This window comes from Tupaia chinensis, unplaced genomic scaffold (genome assembly GCF_000334495.1).
Source record: "Tupaia chinensis unplaced genomic scaffold, TupChi_1.0 Scaffold000549_1, whole genome shotgun sequence".
NCBI classification, from domain to species: Eukaryota; Metazoa; Chordata; class Mammalia; order Scandentia; family Tupaiidae; genus Tupaia; species Tupaia belangeri.
In genome coordinates this window covers 892,895-899,388 of record NW_006160061.1, presented here as the reverse complement: position 1 = coordinate 899,388, position 6,494 = coordinate 892,895, and the positions used below count along the sequence as shown (strand labels likewise).

Sequence of the window (6,494 nt, the reverse complement as noted above, 5' to 3'; positions counted from 1 at the left end):
TGTTATGTTAGAAAGATGGCAACAGTCTGAGAAGGTAAATTTTCTGTAGTGATTAGGAATGTGGAATTTTATGGATATCGGAACCATCTGTTCACAGATACAGGTTTGGCTTTTTAGGGATGCTGGGGTGTACAAAGTGAATGATGCCTCCACTGTAAATGAATGAGGGAGATCCACCCCTGCACCCTGGATGATTTTCTTCTTAGCACTTCCCAGTACTTGAAATAGTCTTTTTTGATTTGCTTTCTAATATATTATTTTTCGCTCGATACTGAAATGTAAGTTCCTGCAGGATCGTTTCTTTTGTGCCTGATTCATTATTGTACCCTGTACACCTTGACTGTGCCTGAGAGGTGTTCAAGAGATTATTTGTTTGCTATTTGGTTGAACAATCTGGTCTCCACTACCTCTCAGTTCACTTAGTCTTCCAGAAAATTTTTTGTATTTTCAATCTCAATGTAAGTTCTCCCCTCTGTGAAACCTTACACCAACCCTCGAATGATAAATTATGTTCTTCCTGTAGTCTGACTACTTTCGTCCACTTCCTTTCTTCTGTCCTGAAGAGTAAACTTCTTAGGGGCAGGACCAGGAGATGGCATAACGGTTATGTTGCTGGAGTTCCAAATGATTAAATGTGGTTCAATTTCCAGACCAGTAGCTTAAAACTCACGCTGGGCACACGTGCATGCATGATCAAGGTCCCAAGAGAAGAATGGAGGAGAAGGGATTGTAGTGTGGCCATCTCCTCTTAGGGGGTGATTTCTTGCTTTCTGTCTCTCTGGTGAGCACACATGCTCTATAGCAAAAATCTCTCTTAAAACAAAACAAAACAAAACAAAACAAATACTTCTTAGGGGCAAAGATAATGTCATGCTCTTTTTTATATCCACTCTAACACTTAGCCTATTGCCTTACATGACTTTACTATTAGTCCATATTTATTGAATTAAAGCACTACTACTAATTTAGGATTTTGAATTGTAAAGTTCTCAGTCATATGCTTTTTCTTTTTTTTTTTTTTTTTAGCTAGCACACACTATTTACTGTTTTGCTTAAAAAATGCTTCAGAAAAGCAATATCCTTAATAGCTGCAGAGCACCCAGGAGACCTGTCTCTCGATGCCTTGCATATTTCTGCTCACAGAAGCTCGTGGGAGCGGAGTGCACTGAGAGACGCTGTGGCCACACATCACACATGGGGAGAGTGAACACAGGACACTGGAGAACCCAGTGCCACAGGACAGTAGGGCCTTGAGTCACAGAAAAGTTTTCTCTTATCTTGTCTCACTTTTCTAGTATGGCTTTCTCTACTCGCTTAAACTTTTTGAGTTCGACAATTAGCTCCCAATATCTGAGATACAGCCACATGAGCCTCCCATTTTGGCGCTTGTTGGTATTCCAGACATCACTGCAGTATGTATCGTGTTTAAAGATGTCAGTTAGACCAGCTACCATCTCTAGGTCAGCAGCAACTGGGTCAACGGACGCTCGTACCAGTAAGTTTTTCTCTATTTCTAGTCGTTTGTTGCGAGGAAGAATCAAGCTGCAATAGATATTCCGTCTTTCTGTGAGAGCATCTTCAAGCTCTTTCAGCAAAAGCCTGGCTCTCCTTTGCCAGTCTTCTTCCTTCTCTAGGTAGCTCATATACACACCTCTCAAAGATTGTATCTGTCTTTTTTCTTACATTACCTGAGCCCGTTCTTGCTCCAGAAGTTTCTTTTCTTCTACCAACTTGCACCCCTGAGAAATAAGGGCTTCTCGATAACTAGTCGTTCTGTTTTGTTCTTTCTCCAGTTCCAAAGACAACTGAGCAACTGCACGCCGATTTTCTGAGATCATAGCATGGTACTTGGCTTCAAGATCCCGCTGGAAAGCAGTGGTTCTCTGACGGTATGCTTCTCTCTCTTTTTCTATTTCTTTTTGGGACTCCCTAGACCAAATCCAACCTGATATAAGTTGGGCGAGAAAATACATGCAACAGGAAGTCAGAGTTCTATAATTTTAAAGAAAACATAAAGCTGCTAAGGATAGCATTTCTTTTAAGAATTATCTAATTTTATTCATTATAATTACTTTTAAATGTGACCATAGAAAGAGAGGAAGGGAAAGTGAGAAAGCAAGTCACCAGGTCCAGGACTCAAACCACAATTGGCCATGTGGAGTCCAGCATCTCAACCACCACATCCCCCCACCAGCCCTGATAGCATTTCTATTAAAGCTTGAGACCCTGTAGGTACCAATAAAAGAACATTTTGCATGAAAATATGAAAGACGAAGTTCTTATCTTAAAATCAGTTAAGAATGGGTACCCTAAACACAAGGATGGCAAGGCTGCAAAGAGCTCCCTTCAGTCTTCCAATTTCCTATGGCTAAGGAAACCTACTGCTGCTTTCCTTTGCTCTCAAACCTACCACCACTGTATTGACCTGGACCCATGGCCACATACATTATCAGCAAGATTTTTAAAACTGTCATGAGTGGCTTAAAATTCACTTGGCTGGTTTTTGTAGAAGTTGTTTTTAGCCCTTAGTAGTCATTATTAGCAAATGACTCAAGTCTACGGTGCTTGCTTATGTTCTGACAGGAGTACGTGGAAATAAAGTGGACAAAGAAGTCCAACTTGAAGAAATGGTTTGAGCTCTTTCCCCAAATTGGTGACTACTGACGTCTCACAAGCATGGGACACAGAAAGTGGGGAGGTTGGAGAGGGTTTGCCCAACTCTGCCCCACAGATTGCTGAGCAAATGGGCATCAGTCACAGTTGCATGGAGGAAAACCCAGTGCCCCAAAGACCTGACAAACCACAAAGCAGGTACTCCAGTTCTGGATTGAGTCACCAACTCTTTCCTCACCCAACTAATTAATCTATTCTGGTATCTGGAATGTAAATTAATTAACTAAAAAAAACTTTTAAAAAGGAAAAAACAAACAAACAAAAAATAGAACTACCATATACTCTTGTAATCCACTTCTGGGTGTGTATATATAAAGAAAATAAAGTTGGTATCTTGAAGAGGAAGTAAAAAAGGATGATCTAATTGGACCTACTATTACTTCTAAGAGAAGTCTTTCCATTGTCTACAATATTTGTCTATCCATAGAATGACACAGAAGTCTGCATTTGCTCAGGAGCAGTAAAAAGATAATTTGTATACAAGTTAGAATGTTTAGGTTCTGGGGTCAGCAGGTGGCATGGTGGCTAGGAGCACTGGGCTTTCACATGGCTGACTGTGGTTCAAGCCCTGAGCCTGGCGGCTTGTTTTCTCACTTTTCCCTCTCTCTCTCTCTCTTTTTCTCTTGCTCTGCCCTTCTCTGGTCAAATTAAAATAAGTAAATAATTAAACAAAGTTAAAATAAAAAAAATGCTTAAAAAACTACTTAGGTTCTATAATTACCTTTTCACAGGCTTATTTTGTAATCATTTTACCACTTTGGGCTGTATTCCTTCTCTACGAAGTTGGAATAATGTGTGTTGTATTCCCAAGATTCCGTTTCATTTTATCACTTACGCTTTTGTCCCTCGCACATAAAAAAATGGTTTCTTTACATACTGGTTTCAATTACTAACCTTGATGTATGTAAAGCTGCCAGGTCTCAGTTGACTTGACATTTATTCCGAGGCCAGTGTCTTTTCTGTGTTGTACACACCTGTTTGGTGCTTTCTATGCACCCCATGGATGCTCAGAAGTGCTAATTAAATTGAATGCTATTATTCAAAGCACTCCCCCAAAGACTACATTTGATAGAGTTGAGCTGTGTGATTACATTTACCTTGACATCAACTTAGATTTCTAAGCAAAAGGGGGAACTTGATGGTAAAAATATATTTGTCTTTTAATAAAAAATGCTAATAAATTATGCATCATTGCCTCCCTGTATAATTGGCACATCTCAGAACACAGATCAGTTGGCCTGTACTCAGGAGGATTCTGTCCTTCATTGAATTTAATTGTCTGGACTCCTCCTTGAAGCCTTTGTCAGGTTCACCTTCTTCCTGTGTGAATCTGAATCAGGCCTAAGAGAACTCTGTACATCACACCACGGCTCTGTATGAGCAGAGCAGCAAAGTCACAGCCCAATAACCACCTGCCCTCCTTGCTTCTTAGGCAAGTGTTTTCTTAATAAGCAATAAAAATGAGCCACTCCAGACTGAGCATGAAAGAAATTCAAGACAACTTCATGCTTATGTTTTAATCGATGAGATGGTTCTAGCCAGTGTCATTGTGAGGTGATGGGCATCCAGATAATGAACACCAGAAAGTAGGTCTGAGCCTATAGGAATAGGAGCAAGGACGAGGGCTATTGCTTATGACCTGCAAACGGATGCCAGAATATTTTTCCACTAATGGGAGGCATAGAAATTGGTGCTCACCTAGTACTTACAAAAAACTTGTTTTGTTAAAAGCTCTGGGACTTGTTTTTCCTGAGAAAGATATTTGTAGCTGTAATTAAGAAATCTGTTTAAATTGTGCTGATAATTATCCTAATTGGTATGAAAATCTGATTGAATACTTAGAGGAGTAAATTGCCCCAGCGGAGTTTTATAAGCAACACACTTTTTGAAAAGGGAAGCTGAAGTAGGTAAATAGGTTTTCAAAAATAAAGGCCGTGCTGCCTGAAACTAGGTTATTCTTTGTATGTCTGTTTATTTTAATTTGGGCAACTTGGTGGCCTTGCAATATTTATATGCAGGACTAAAATAAGATCCAAAATAAGACAAGCACAGTTGAATTATATGAGCTTTGAGATGAAAGGTCCTCACTGTCAAGGTCCAGACACTGAAAGCTCTCAGGAGAATTACAAGCTGAGATGATGTCTGTGTGCAATGCGGGTCCATCTGGATTTGCATATGACCAGTGGGTTTCCATGTGTGTCAAAGGAATACTACAATGTTCATTGAAATGTGTGCTCCCAGTCTGCTTTCTACATTTAATGGAACTTAGAATCTCTATTATTAAAACATATTCTTTTTTTATTTTTTGGAGAGATTTTTGCCATAGGGCCCATGCACTCACTAGAAAGACAGAGAGAGACTGAGAGACAGAAAGTGAAAAAAATCACCTCCCAGGAGGATGGCCATACCTCAATCCCTTTTCCTCCATTTTCCTCTCAGGATCTTGGACAGGCATGCACACGCACCTGGTGTGAGTTTAACCCACTGGGTCCAGGAGTTGATCCGCAGTCGACTACATGAGAGTTCAGCAACATAGCCATTATGCTAACTGCTGGTCCCTTAAGATATATCCTTTAGCTGATTCTTAAATGCACTTTAGAGTTGAGATCATCACTGTGCTAATCTGACCACATCTAGTGCACATTTCGAGCAACAGAAAAGAAGGAAAACAAAAGAAAAAGGAATCTGAATCAAAAGGATAGAGTTGAAAGTTTTCCTGAAGAAGAGCAGAGAAGGAAATAAAATAGGATGGCCTCACATCTTCTGTACCTGCCTTTGGAAGATGTCCTGACTATGGCAACAGATTTCCTGTCATAACTTAGTTTTGCTAAGGATAATAATTAGGTTTTTATTTCCAAAACATACACTCAAGGAAGTGCGTGGGTGGAGAACAAGTTCCACACTGTAGGGGAATAGCCAGTTTGAATTTAAAGTTCACCATGGAAAATCTACAAAGTAGCAATACAAATACAAATAATTGAGGGTTATCTGTATATATGACACATACCATTCCTACGAAAGTATACTGTATTACAGTTGGCTCATAGTAATTTACCTTATGATACTGTTGTAATAGAATAAATGGAATATAATTTAAAAATTCCATACAAGAAACAATTTTTTTTTAGGTGGTAGTCAGTTTATAACAATAAACTCTGAATTTTATGTTTGTGTATTGCAATCAGAGATGGGGGTTGTAAATGAGATGGGCAATTTAACATGACAATTATTTCTCAACTGTTTATCTGTCTCTTCACCTCAAATATAACAATCTTTCAAACTATATCTATACATCAACTACACTTAAAACACAAATCGGGGCAGCAGGTGGCATGTTAGTTAAGGCAATTGGATCCCACATGGCTAACTCCTTGGTTTGAGTCCCAAACACTGGCAGCTTGAAAAAAGCATAGGCACGTGTGTGTGTGTGTGTGTGTATGCATGTATTCCAAGAGGAGAATGGAAGAGAAAGGATTGCAGTGAGGTCATTCTCTTTGAGGGGTGATTTCTCATTTTTCTTTTCTCTGTCTCTGTATCTCTCCTGCAAGCATACCAGACCATAGCGACATAGCCATTACGCTAACTGCTGGTTCCCAATACTTTTTACTCCTATGAATAGATAAGAAGTTTTAGCCTCACAGAGATTAAGTAGATCCCAAAGGTCAAAATCAGTTCTAGAATCCAACTTCTTCCAATTTTAGAATCACTGATCTCTATTTTAAAAAAGAGTAGAGGGACCAGCAGTTAGCGTAATGGCCATGTCGCTGGACTCCCACGTAGTCGACCGCGGCTCGATTCCCCGGGGCCGGTGGCTTAAACTC

The 6,494-nt window shown here is 39.7% G+C and overlaps 1 pseudogene; it reads right to left on the bottom strand.

Moving 5' to 3' along the window:
- Positions 1–1,283: 1,283 nt before the first annotated feature.
- Positions 1,284–2,039, bottom strand: LOC102470637 (coiled-coil domain-containing protein 127-like; annotated as a pseudogene).
- Between the last annotated feature and the right edge of the window lie 4,455 nt (positions 2,040–6,494).